Source organism: Grampus griseus, assembly GCF_964374135.1.
Source record: "Grampus griseus genome assembly, chromosome: 13".
NCBI classification, from domain to species: domain Eukaryota; kingdom Metazoa; phylum Chordata; class Mammalia; order Artiodactyla; family Delphinidae; genus Grampus; species Grampus griseus.
The window spans coordinates 45,499,553-45,514,743 of NC_139007.1; positions in this window are offsets into that span (position 1 = coordinate 45,499,553).

Below are 15,191 nucleotides of genomic sequence, written 5' to 3' on the forward strand. Positions count from 1 at the left end.
TATAGGACATGCTATCGGATGTATGACCCAGCTTTCCGTAGACCAATGGCATTAAAAAAAGGAGAATAAAAGACTTAAGAGATGTAATGACCAGAAACAACAGGTGGGCCTCATTTGTATCCTGTTTCAAACAACCACTGACATAGGATATCTTTGAGATATTTAGGGAAATATGAATGGGTATTAAATGGGTATTAGATGATTTCAAGGAATTGTTCATTTTGATGTGTATGATAATAGCACATTGGTTTATGCTTTACCAGTTTGAGATGCACATTGAAATATTTATATGTGAATTACCAGAATGTCTAGCGTTTTCTTTAAAATATTTCAGCACAAAAAAAAGGGTGGGCTGATAGTTGAAACAAGAAGGGCAAAATACTGACACTTATTGAAGCTGGATAGCAGGTACTTGGGACTTATTACATATTCTCTTTATATTTGTGTAAGTTTGAAATTTTTCATAATAGTTGTATAATGAAATAAACAATGTGCTCACCTCAGTTCTTTTTGCTGAAGTTCTGTCAATCAACTCCTGCTTGCCTGGAGTTTACCCTCCAGTATTATTCTCAGAAAAAGTTCTCAGGAATCCTATTCCCTGAATTTTTACATATTCAAGTTATTGACCTATTCTATACTTGAAGGACAGTTTAGCTGGTTCACACTTTCTCTACTTGAGTATATTTTAAGTGTTACTCCACTGTCTTTTGTCATTGAATTCTGTTAAGGAAACATCTGATGCCATCTTAATTTATTACTCACATGATGTTTTTAACCTATATTCTCACAAAATTCTTTCTTTAACTTTAAAGTCCAAAAACAGTACCAAATATGCTTTCAGATAGGTCTTTTGGATCAATTTTCCCTGCTACAAGTTACACTCTTTCATTACAGAGAAATATTTTCTCTTGTTTCAAGAAAATGGAGTTGGCGAGTTTCCCATTATTCTCCTTGCTGCTCTATATGATTTTTAAGAAACCTTATGGTTTTAGATTCAGAACTAAGCCACTGCTATGTTCCTATTGGAATCTCATTAATTTAATAATAATTTTAAAAAGCTAAGTTATCTTGTGGTCTTGATTCTTGTTTAACCCATTCCTACCCTCTCCTTCTCCTTTGCCCGTTCATGCAACCAGCATAAAGTCAATACTTGCAGCCCCTCACCTATGAGATGAATAGCAAGGAGCAGTGGATCCGCACATGTACCTTTTATATGGCAGCTGCAAGGATGAAGACTTTTCTCGTTTGTGTGGTTGCTGCCTTGATTGTTGTCCTGTATTCAACCAATCCCATCATTGCCCAAAGTTCCCAGGGGAACCTAGATTGCCCTGAGGAGATGACACAAGGAAGGATCTGGCTCCAGTTCTAATCATTTAGAGCAGTGGTTTCTGACTAAACCTAAATGAAGCCCCAAATGTGTACTGGGACATAATGAGACTTAAGGAGAGGTAGAAGGGCAAGCTGAGCTACTGAGGCTGGACTTGAGCATGGAGCGTAACCCCAGAAGGAGGCCTGGGGTTACTTGTAGGCAAGGCAAGTGTCAGTGGCTTTGTACTTATACCTATTGGAGTAGGGTTTTGGTCAAGAGCATTAGGTTAGTTTAATCCCTTTTGGAGATTGGAAGATTCTTTTTTTTTTTTAACTTAAAAAAAATTATATTTATTTATTTATTTTTGGCTGCATTGGGTCTTCGTTGCTGCGTGCGGGTTGTATCTAGTTGCAGTGAGCAGGGGGCTACCCTTCATTGTGGTGCGTGGGCTTCTCATTGTGGTGGCTTCTCTTGTTGTGAGTCTAGGCACGCGGGCTTCAGTAGTTGTGGCTCACGGGCTCAGTAGTTGTGGCTCGCGGGGTCTAGAGCACAGGCTCAGTAGTTGTGGCTCATGGGCTTAGTTGCTCCATGACATGTGGGATCTTCCTGGACCAGGGCTCAAACCCGTGTGCCCTGCAATGGCAGGTGGATTCTTAACCACTGCGCCACCAGGGAGCTCAGAAGATTCTTATTACAAACATAAAATGTCATATTTGAGTCTGGAAGAAAACTGCTTTTAGGTTGCTTCAAATAATATTTTCAAAGTTCAGTAGTTTGTTAAAATTGAGTTATGCAGAAAGAATACTTGCCCAGCTGTAAGAGAGATCATATTCTAAATTTTGCTATTCCACCGAAGAGGAAAGGCAGAATTAAAATTTATTAACAAACTATTATGTGCTGGATACTTTACATAAGATTTATATTTAAGATTTCACAAGCATACTGAGAAGGATTATTGTTTCCATTTTTTACGAATAACGCTAAATTTCAAAAAGGTTAAGTTTAAGCCGCAGGTAAGAGATAGAGCTTAAATTTGCACCTGAATTAGTCTGATTCCTAACTTCCATCACACAAATGCTGCCTCATGTTCGTTTATTCTCAAGTGTTTATTTAATCTTTTGAAGCAAGTTTTTTCACTTGTAATATTAGAGTGTTGAATTAATACATCAGAATTTCTTTCAATTCTGTCATCCTAAATCTTAAGGCCAGTAGCACATGAATTCCCAGTCAGTTGGCTTCTTGATATACTCCTGGGAATTGATGCCTATCTCCAAGTTTCTTGGCCTCTGTCTGGGTCCCTGGCCCCTTTCCCTTTCAGCACAGCTTTTCCACCTTGGGTTTCTAGATATTTGAGACAGTTATGCTCTAACTATGCTTCTAGTTCTCTATATTGATAAGGTCAACTTCCCATTTTATTTCCTTAGGTAAAAATGACAATTGAGGGCTTCCCTGGTGGTGCAGTGGTTGAGAGTCCGCCTGCCTGCCAATGCAGGGGACACGGGTTCTTGCCCCGGTCCGGGAAGATTCCACATGCCACGGAGCGGCTAGGCCCGTGAGCCATGGCCGCTGAGCCTGCGCGTCCGGAGCCTGTGCTCCGCAACCGGAGAGGCCACAACAGTGAGAGGCCCACATACCGGAAAAAAAAAAAAAAAAAAAAAGACAATTGATAAAGAAGGAATTTTCAGCAAGGGAAAGTTCATAAAAGATTTAGAATAGTCCCCAAACTTTAACTTTTATACCTTTTAGAGCACAACTTTCTGTCTGTCTGTGTGCATAGCTCTCTCTTCACAGTTTCAAATTTCCTGACCCTACAGCTACACCAATGCCAGAGAAAAATCTTTAAACGTTTTAAATTGTAATGACAACTGAGATTAAATTGGGAAAAATGAATTAATCAATTCACCTAATCACATTCTTTAGATCATTTCAAGGAACAGGATAAAGTAAGAAAAGTTATCAACTCAGGTGAACATTGAATAATTTTGCTTTAGAAAATACCTCAGAATATATGCATCCTTTGGCAGAATACATAACCTATAAAATGATTACTAGTTGCATTGTAACAACGTTTTATTCCTACATTTTAACATAAAAGGATGTGCTTCTGCAATAATAATAATTGCTGATGATATCAACAGATCAAGATGATTCTCCCAGGAGTTTTGTTGGTATTTGTGCCATGAGCGGAAACACGAGGGATAGTGCTTTTAAAACGCTTGCTCCCTTAAACAATTGGCTATGAGTGAGTTTCACTGACCCTATATAGGAAGTAAAGTGGTTAAAGAAATATGCAGACAAATATAGAGTTACAGACTAGTGTTTGATCAATATCCATCTTCTTTGGAGTGAAGGACCTGGGAGACAAAACTTCTCTCCCTACCTCCTCTGCGAGAGATAAGCTAGTTATCTCTAGGTGGGCTTTGTTTTAATCGAGACTATCCTTGATTACATCTCTCTAATGTTTTCCACTTTTTTTCCAATGACATTTTATTTTATTTGAAACACTTAAAGGAGACAAAATGAGTGGTAACTCTGGAAGAATTTGGACTGAGGGACGGGAGGGTAGCAGTCATCACATGCCACCTTGCCTCTGCAGTGATCACCCTAGAGCTCCAAGGAACGCAGTTTGAAAACCTCTGCTCTAGGGCACTGGATGCCCAGTAAGATCACCTGGGGAGCATTAAAAAAGTTCTGATGCCTGAGTCTTTTTCCCAGAGAGTGTGATTTAATTGGTCAAAATTAGGGCCTGGGCATCAGGATTTGGGGGGGAAAGTTCCAGGAGATTCTATGGGGGAGTCAGGATTCATAACCGTTACCCTGGAGCCTCACTGAGAGGTCAGGGCAAGTCTGGACAAAATCTTACTTCTGACACAAACAAAGAGTCACACCATGCAGGGCTGACCAAGGGTGTGGCTGGCCTTCCATGTGTCTCTGAGTGTGGCTGGCCTTCCCCATGTGTTCCTGAACCTTTAGGCTCAGATAAAGGTTGCTTGAGCCTTGGGGGTTTTGTTTCCCAGAGTATTTCCTCAACTGTTTTCGTCTCTCGGTAAGGAGTTTCATTGTAAATAGTTACATTAATGAAACGTTCCCCATGCGATTGCTATTTTCAATCCACACACTTAGATTTGTTTCATAAGTCAGTCTCTCATGAGTTTCTTCCAAATAAGTTAAGCAATAGGAATAAAAACAAGAATCTCCAATGGAAACTTAGGACAGCCTAGATTTTCATGGACTGAGATATCTGGAAGATTGAAAACTTCCTTCTGGAACATCTTTGGTAATAGTGTTAAGGAGACAAGATGCCTAGAGAAAGCCAGTTTGCTTGTAAGGCTGGATCATAAACAGGAGTGGAAGATGGACGTTCATGAGTAAGGGGAGATAACTTGCAGAATTTACTGAGAATTGAGCCTTAAGAGATACTTTTCTGTGACTAAAAGAAAAATAATGTTACACAAACGTAGTAACAATAAAAGTTTAAGCGTAATTTTCCTGCAGATGCCTTGCCTTCATATCGGGAATCTGCCTTAAGTAATTGATGCAGTCTTCTGGGTTAGACCTAATCAGTCTGCAGAACCCACAGATCTTGTGGTTATGCACACAAGCTTGTCCACAAATGAAAACTTTCTACGTTTTTCTTCTTTCTCCCCTCCCAGAAGTACAAAGGGGAACAGAGCAAGTGCGTGGGTGTTTATATAAGGCAGTTCTTGCTTACTCAGAGGGGAAAATTAAGCCTAAATGGTTATGTTTGTTTAAACAAGTTTCTTATTTTTAATAATTCCTCCGCCATATTTCTGGACCAAATGGTAAGAATTTTCAAAATATTTTGTGCGTTCCTTTTGCTGTTAATATTCACCATTTTTAAATATTGAGAATTTTATGACTATAAAGGGTTTTTCTATCCTTATAATTTTTTCCACTCCCGTCTTCCTTGCTCAAAAAGGTTACTAAGAAGGAAAATGGCCTGACATTCAGCTAACTGTGAGGCCATCCTTCTCTGGAATGCTGTCTGGTGCCGTGCTGTGGCTTCTATGGAATTCAATCCCTGTTTACCAAGGGCTCCCACTTATTTTAATATCATATGTTGGAAAAAGTGAAGTAATTCAATAGACCTCTACCACTAAATTGTGAGTTAGCCTTTGAAAAATAGTAAGTAGTAGCAAAGAAAGATGTTCTATTTGGGCTTAATCTGATTAGCTTCCATTGCTTGGTGGAGGGAAGAAAGGAAGCAGTAGTCCTAGGAAGGGGGTTGGGAATTAGGCACACACTGTGCCTTAACCCTGGGACCCACCTCTGCCTGCACTGTGCTAAGAACTGCCCTCTGACCTGGTCGCCAGTCCACCCTGTCGGTTGTGAATCTGACCCTCCAGGGCTGCCCAGACCCTTCTGATGCGTGACCGAGTCTGTCACTTGGCTTCTTCCCACCCTTCAGCTCCCTGCATGAGTCACAGGTAAGGAATGCCTGGCTCCCGAATGCAACATAGACTCTGAGGACCTCAGTTTCCCACTTCAATCTTTTGGGTGGGGTTAGAGGCCCATACCATCATGGCTAAATGCTCAATATTCTATTTACAAATGATTCTATTATAAAACAGTGGCAAGATACCTAAATATTTTAGGATTGGGGAATCTTTGTGACAGAGTCACAATGCTTGGCTGCGTGATGGAGGTGACATTAGTGGTAGCCACGCTGCCCCTTCTCCCCCTTCCCACACTGCACTGTTGGGATTCCTGGCAGGTTATCTTTGAGTTGCCTGACATGGATAGATTTGAGCTGAGTGGAAGTTGGCCTCAAGTAGTATGTGTGTGGGGAGCACATGTTCCAGAAGAAGGAAGGCTGGGCCAGGGCATGTTATCATCTGGTGGTGCTGACCACTAGGCAGAGGCAATGACACGCTCCCAGCCCTGATGAGGTAACAGCAAGACACATCACGGCAAAATACAGTCCTCCGCATCAGTGAGAGATTTCAACAAAGGGCAAGCATTGCCTAGCAATAAAAATGTTCCAAGTCTCCCTCTATTTCGTGCCATTCAGGCTGCATTTCTTCGTCTATCCCTTTAAGTAAGTTGTGTGTAAAAGGAAGGGGTATGTGTCTGTCTATGTGTGTCTGCGTGTTGGGTGGGAGGGTGGTGTGGGAATGGAGGCAACTTTAAAATTAAGATTTAAATTTTCATCCTGGTAAAGGGAAAAAAAAACACAACATTCAAAGCACTGAAAACAGCCTCTCCATTTTGTGCACAGAGTTATGATGTCAACATAATCCTGCGTGTTGTGCCTGGTACTGGGTGCATTCCATTTAGGCTTATACTCAGAATTGTGAAACATGGTAATTTTCAGGGAAAGTACTTCTTTTAAAAATGTACATTGTTTAGAAAATGAAAGGAGCCAAATATGGGGGGGGGAAGAAGAGAAAGTAAAATACAGAAACATAAGGAACAAAACTGTTTGTTTTGTTTTTAAGAGAAAAACAATATCCTAAGATATGCTGATGTCTCTGACTTGAATGGCCTGGTTCAAGTTCACTTCACCTGGGCAGTTTTTCTATTCACATAAAAAAATCAGGTCATCTCTGGTAACATTCTCTGAAAAAACACAGACTGCCAAGAGAAAGGACTGCAAGAGATTTAGAAAAAGAGAAACAAAAGCAAAAGCCCCATAGGATTAGAGGACCAGAACTTTTATGATTGGTTCCTTTATAAGAAATTCAAAAGAAAAACCTAATACTATCTACTGTAGTACAAAATCATTTTTCTTTGGAGAACTTGGTTGTCTCCCTTCCACCAAAGCATCCCTCTGAGTTTACTGTTCTAAGAAATGTCTGCCCCACTCTTGCTAATGGTCTAAAATATTTACTTTCAACTAACAATGTAGTTTCACTTGGACTGCCTCATGGGGGAAGTTTTTTTTTTTTGGCGAAAGGTTTGCTTACTTGATTATTATCTCCAAAATGCATAACAATGACAATTCCCTACTTCAATACCTTATAGTTAGCATGCTAAATGGAGCCTGCTACACTATTCTCTACAGGACTTCTAGCTTCTGGAACAAAGGAAAACAAACAACAGCATCAAGATGAACAGTAAGATGAAGAAAGTGAGCAGAGCATTCATAGGTGAAGTAAGACTCATAAATTACTGCTACTAATTTCCTAGACAGGAAGAACAAAGTCTTTGCCAGTTACTTTTCCCCATTTGGGGAAAACTCAGGATGTTTTTCATAACCAAATGCCCTTCCTGAGGGGTTCCCTACGATGGCCATGCTTTGTGTCTCATTACCCTATTGTTTTGGCCACGGATAATGGACAAGGATGGGCATTTGAGAACCCGGACTGTCAGTCCATAGTTTGGCTGTAGGCCTGAAAGTGGCTTAGCATGAAAACTCTACCCAGCAGAGGGCTAGTGATTGGCTGCACAGGCTAGAGACTCTTTTTGGGACTTTGAATGTGAGACACACAGAGAGAGTCACAGTTTGGATGATTGGGCAGAAGACAAAAAATGCCTGGGGAAAAGAGAGTAAGCAGAAACCAAGAGGCAGCAGAATCACGGAGATGGAGAGAAGATATAGAAGAATAGAATGATATTAATATGTAGCTGCAAGAGCATAATAACCAGAGAGTAGTTGAGTCACCAAAATGGCAGAAGACTGAAGTAGGGAACCATAAATGCCTGCTACTGAGATGACAAGACAGACTGAATTTCTGTTCTTCCATGAGGCTTAGCTGTCGTGTCCCAGAATATCCTCACAATAAACCCCTATGACCTGACAACCCAAATGCCAGCAACATAAAGAAGCCCACCTAACACAATTTGTCTGCATGATGAGTTTTAGGATACATTTCAAATATTTTCCACAATAAATGAGAATGATTTATTTAAATGATCATTTTTGTCTCTAGCATCTCCTGATAATAAAACTGACCATAAGTATGTTTGGAAAGCATGAGATATATTTTTGTGTAACTAAAGAGATGTTTTCTAGATCTTAGACCAGAGAAAGGTACAATTGTATTTTCTATTTGCGCTTGTAATAAACTGGAAGAGATATGAGCCCATTAAGTAAGTTAAGTGATATAAAATATCTAGTGATTTGATTACCTCTTTAATGTTTGCATTTTGTAATTACAATTGACATCAATGTAGCAAGAATGAATCTTGCCCCGAAACTTTCTACACTCATATAAATCATGGAAAAAAATAAACGTTTCTATAAAATTATCAAGATGAGTTTACTGTCTATTATTTAATGACAGTTATTTTCCTGTCCAGGATCCTATTGTAATTCAAATTTTGTTATTGCTGTTTTGTTATTGTGAGCAACCAGACATTTCTGGAGCATTGAATTTTCACCGTAGTAAATATTGCTTGAAATAAGGGGGCTTTTGCCAGTAGTGAGAGTTAGGGTAAGGGGGAAGGGATAGGAAAGAGTCTTTAATTTGGAGATGAATGTTGCCCACTGCCCTCTTCTGGACAGAATAGGAGGAGCAACAGTGTGTAGATGTGTGAAAAAAAAAAATCTTCAAATATTTTGTAAATTCACTTCTATATTTAATGAATGTCTACAATGTACTGGTTTGCCATGGCATGGTGGTCCAAACCCCAAGAATGTCTGAAATTTCCCTTCCTTTGGAAAAGCTTACAGACGTGATGGGGAAATGAAATTTCCCAGAAATGAACTATAACTTCACTGGATAATCTAAGAAAGTATCAAGTCAAATTGTATGTCTATTAACATAACTCGAGAAAACTTCATATGATTTTCGTTCTTTGTAAAACATTTTTGCTCTAGTTGGATGGAGAATAGGAATATATACAAAAGAAGCTGGCCAGCAGCAAGTTCTTAGAAGATCAACAGGCACAAAATACAGTAAAACTGTGTGCCACATACTGATTAAAACATTAAACTAAAGGGCAGATTTATACAGCTCTATGTTCATAATAAAGATGCTCTCAGTAAAGTTGATCATGAGTTCCCTTACCTTTCCAAGGTTTCAATTTATACTATTCAAAGTAAAAGATCTCATTTTTGCTTTCCAGAATTTCTAACAAGCACAATATATGGAGTTCCAATTTTTCAACCTAAGGATCAGAATTTCAAGTTTTATAAGTCTGTTTCTATTTTTATATATTTTATATCATATTTTTCTCTATTTAAAAATTTCATCTTACTGTGACACCACCAATGATGTGATGTTTTTACTGAAAAATCATACATTCCCCCTATACCCCTCAGAACAACCATCATAATGACATTGACCTGACAGTAAAAAGCTTTCCCAGCTTTGATGAACAGAGTTTGCACCAGGCCAAGTATTTGTAAACACTATCTGTAACTAGAAGGCCCGGATGCCCTAAGGGGGGCTTTGGAAGCTACAATCAACACACTCATCTATTTATGATCTAGTCTGTGTCCAGAGTTTAGCTAGGGAAAGCAATACCTGAAAATCAGGAGAACTAAGGCTGGAAGAGGTCTCACCTGACAGATACGGAAAACGAGGTCTGGACAGGCTAAATGACTTGCTCAGGGTCACACAGTGGGAATGTGGCGGAGCAGGATATGTACTCTTTTTTTTTTTTTTTTCGTACGCTGGCCTCTCACTGTTGTGGCCTCTCCCGTTGCGGAGCACAGGCTCCGGACGCGCAGGCTCAGCGGCCATGGCTCACGTGCCTAGCTACTCCGCGGCATGTGGGATCTTCCTGGACTGGGGCACGAACCCATGTCCCCCGCATCGGCAGGCGGACTCTCAACCACTGCGCCACCAGGGAAGCCCTGTACTCATATTTAATCTCCATTACATTGGACTTGGTTAGACTACCGCTCTGAATCTGAGGAGGATCAGAGCTCTTCATGTTTAACTCGTAACGGCAACATCATAATATTTCTTGTCAAACCTATCCTTTACGATGATCTTGATTTAAATGATCAAGTTTATCTCTGATTAGCTTCTCCTAATAATAAAACTTTTATCATAAATGTGTTTGGAAACCATGAAATATATTTTTGTGTATCTAAGGAGCTTTCTTTTAGACCTTAGACAGGAGAGAAGTACAACTTTATTTTCGGCTTGCTCTTATAATAAACACAGGGATTTATGCCTGTTAAGTTAAACCCTCTAATATTTCATTACTACAACTAAAATCAACTATGGTAACTCTACTGCAAATTCCACATTTTCATTTTTCTCAGAATGATGATCATAATAGGAGAAAATCTTCAAAGCTATATTTTATATATATATTTTTTATTGAAGTATAGTTGATTTCCAATGTTGTGTTAGTTTAAAGTGTACAGCAAAGTGATTCAGTTGTACATATATATATTCTATTCAAAGTTATATTTTAAAGAAACAATTAATTTTTGGAAAAAGCACTAGAATAAAGTCAGAAGAATTAAATTCTAAGCTGGCTTTTTTTTCTCTGAAAATTATACATTTTTAAAATTGAAGTATAGTTGACTTACAATACTGTATTTGTTTTAGGTGTATAACACAGTGATTTGATATTTTTATAGATTATACACCACACAAAGTTATTAAAAATATTGTCTATATTCCTTGTGCTGTACATTATATCCCTGTTACTTGTTTATTTTATAACTGGTAGTTTGTACCTCTTAATCCCCTTCAACTATTTCACCCCTCCTCCCATCCCTGCTCTGGCAACCACTAGTTTGTTCTCTGTATCTGTGAGTCTGTTTCTGTTTTGTTATGTCTGTTCATTTGTTTTGCTTTTTAGATTCCACATATAAGTAAAGTCATATAGTATTTGTCTTTCTCTGTCTGACTTATCTCACTTAGCGTAATACCCTCTAGGTCCATCCATGTTATTGCAAATGGCAAGATTTTGTTCTTTTTTTAAATGGCTGAGTAGTATTCCATTATATATATATATATATATATATATATATATATATATATAAAATGGAATATATATTTATATATATATTCCATTATATATGTATATGTATTCCACATCTTCTTTATCCATTCGTCTATTAAGGGGCACTTAGATTGCTTCCATAACTTGACTATTGTAAACAATGCTGCAGTGAACATAGGGGTGCATATATCTTTTCTTTAATTACTGTTTTTGTTTTCTTCAAGTAAATACCCAGGAGTGGAATTGCTGGATCTTATGATAGTTCTACTTTTAATTTTTTTTTAGGAATCTCCATACTGTTTTCCATAGTAGCTGTACCAATTTACATTCCTACAAAAAGTTAAACTGGCTTTTCTTACTATGTTCGTGGTGACATCACCTAAGTCTTAATTACAGCATCAGTAAAATGAGGCTAATGACAGATGTAAAATGAGGCTAATGGCAGATGCCCTTTTTACTTCACAAGGCTCTTGTAATGGAAAAACAGATAATAGGTGGGAATTACTTTGAGCTTTTCTGAAGAAACGCTCTGTATTATTCATGTTTTAAAATATCAGGACTTCTCTGGTGGCGCAGTGGTTAAGAATCTGCCTGCCAGTGCAGGGGACACGGGTTCGAGCCCTGGTCCAGGAAGATCCCACATGCCGCGGAGCAACTAAGCCTGTGAGCCACAACTACTGAGCCCGCGTGCCACAGCTACTGAAGCCCGCTTGCCTAGAGCCTGTGCTCCGCAACAAGAGAAGCCACTGCAACGAGAAGCCTGCGCACCGCAACGAAGAGTAGCCCCCGCTCACCACAACTAGAGAAAGCCCGTGCACAGCTACGAAGACCCAACGCAGCCAAAAATTAAAAAAATAAATAAATAATATTTATAAAAAAATAAAATATCATGTGCTGCTGTATATCATATGTTACAATGCTGCTGACAATTTTCATAAATAATGCCTTATTTAAATTTTGTAGTTGTATTTTGAGTCAATAACCACAAAAAGTACACTTGTATATGACAAAATCACATTTAAAGTGGATATATTTTAATGTTGCAGGAAGTTGACATTAGAAGTAACCTATCTCCTTTTTATTTAAAATGTAAGGCTGACTACCCTCCTACACTGTTGGTGGGAATGTAAACTGGTGCAGCCACTATGGAGAATAGTATGGAGGTTCCTTAACAAACTAAAAATTGAGCTACCATATGATCCTGCAATCCCACTCCTGGGCATACATCTGGAGAAAAACATGGTCCGAAAAGATACATGCACCCCACTGTTTACTGCAACAAGACAATAGCCAAGACATGGAAGCAACCTAAATGTCTATAGACAGAGGAATGGATAAAGAAGATGTGGTATATATATACAATGGAATATTACTCAGCCATTAAAAAGAATGAAATAATGCCATTTGCAGCAACATGGATGAACCTAGAGATTAGCATACTGAGTGAAATAAGTCAGACAGAGAAAGAGAAGTATCGTATGATATGGCTTATATGCGGAATCTAAAAAAAGGAAGTGTTTTAATGGCCTGGAATGTGGTATATTTTGGTGAATGTTGCATGTAATTTTGAGAAAAATGTATATTCTGTTATTGAATAAAATTTTCTGTACATGTCAAAAATGATTTGGTCTCCGGCATGAGATTTCTTTTCACATCGCTAGATGGCGCAATTTAAGGTTAAAGCCTGTCATAAGAATTTGTCAGAAGCCTAGTGATAGAGTGACAATCTGCCCTGTAGAAAAGGCAAAATGAGGAAAACAAGAGAGAGGAGAATGTTATTAGTACCCTAAGTCACATAGTTGTCTCCTCTCAGAGACAAAGGAGTGTCGAGTAGGGCATAAAGTCAGGAGACCTGTTCCTATGTGCAGCCTTTCACTAATCAGCTCTGTAAGAATCACTTAACTCATATGGGTATAGATTTCTTCATCTAGTCAATTCCCTTCAAACGCATCCTCTTTCTCTCTTTCCTTCTCTGGAGTCAGGAAACAGTCATGAGTTCTGTGGAAGCCACGGTATGTAGGTATACAGTAGGTACTTGGGAAGGATGATGATGGTTTTCTGTACAAGTGCATGGTCTGAGAGGGCAGCCAAACGAAAGGCACACCATTAGGTTCTGTTCCTGATTCTTCTGTGCTCCACGGGCAGCATGTGACTATGTGGACTTCCTCTAACCTTGCCCCACTTCTCTATAACACCAGCTATAGAACATTTTACACTTGCCTAATGAGATAACGCTGCTGAAGGCCAAACCTTTTAACAAAAGCTACTAATTATAAGCAAAGCATCAGAGGGTGAGTATAAAGTCTGACCCTTCATTTGTGTTAAAAAGCTCTTGAATTGGGTGACATCATTCCCACATGTAAAAGAACACTTTGCTGGTGAAGTGAAATTGATCAAGAGGGAGGAAATCAGGTCTTTGAAGGAAAATGCAAAGGCCAAGAGACAGCCCCTTTGCACAAGAGAAGGGTGAGGGTGACAGAATATTCTCTTCATTAATAAGAAGGAATTTTGTATAGGAGTGGAAGTGGATCTTTTCCCAGTTCATTGAGGACAGGAGGGGCAGACAAGAATTTACATGACATCAGAAAGGTCAGAAAGACATAAAGTTTAGAGAAGAGATATTTGGAAAGTGGATGTTGTATACATTCTTAGTTTTATAACAAACAGACCTGTTTCTTTTAAGTTTTTTTTTTTTATTGTGGTAAGAACACTTTAGCGTGAGACCTACCCCTTAACACATTTTTTAAGTGTACACTTTTGTTAATGTACATAGGTACAATGTTGTACAGCAGACCTCTGGAGCTCATTCTTTTTTTTTTTTTTTGGCCACGAGGCATGTGTGATCTTAGTTCCCCAACCAGGGATTGAACCCGCCCCCTTACATTGGAAGGGCAGAGTCTTAACCACTGGACCGCCAGGGAAGTCCCCTAGAGCTCATTCATCTTGCTTGACTGAAACTTTGTGCCCTTTGATTAGTAACTCCCCATTTCTCCCTCCCCCCAGCTGCTAGCAACCATCATTCCACTCTTTGATTCAACAAATTTGCCTATTTTAGATACTTCATATAAGTGAAATCATGCCGTATTTGTCATTCTGTAACTGGCTTCAACCATGTTGTTGCATATTGCAGAATTTCCTTCTTTTTAAAGACTGGATAGTATGCTATCGTTATGTATTGACCACATTTTCTTTATCCATTCATCTGTTGATCGAATTTTAGGTTGCTTCCACATCTTGAATAGTGCTGCAATGAATATAGGCATGCTAATATCTTTCAATTCTTTTGGATAAATATCTCCAAAGTATGCAAGCAGCTCATGCAGCTCAATATCAAAAAAACAAACAACCCAATACAAAAGTGGACAGAAGACCTAAACAGACATTTCTCCAAAGAAGATATACAGATTGCCAACAAACACATCAAAGGATGCTCAACATCACTAATAATTAGCAAAATGAAATCAAAACTACAATGAGGTATCACCTCACACCGCTCAGAATGGCCATCATCAAAACGTCTACAAACAATAAATGCTGGAGAGGGTGTGGAGAAAAGGGAACACTCTTGCACTGTTGGTGGGAATGTCAATTGATACAGCCACTATGGAGAACAGTATGGAGGTTCCTTAAAAAACTATGACCCAGCAATCCCACTACTGGGCATATACCCTGAGAAAACCATAATTCAAAAAGAGACATGTACCACAATGTTCATTGCAGCTATATTTACAATAGCCAGGTCATGGAAGCAACCTAAGTGTCCATCATCAGATGGATGGATAAAGAAGATGTGGCACATATATACAATGGAATATTACTCAGCCATAAAAAGAAACGAAATTGAGTTATTTGTAGTGAGGTGGATGGACCTAGAGTCTGTCATACAGAGTGAAGTAAGTCAGAAAGAGAAAAACAAATACCGTATGCTAACACATATATATGGAATCAAAAAAAAGTTGGTTATGAAGAAACTAGGGGGCAGGACAGTAGTAAAGACGCAGACTAGAGA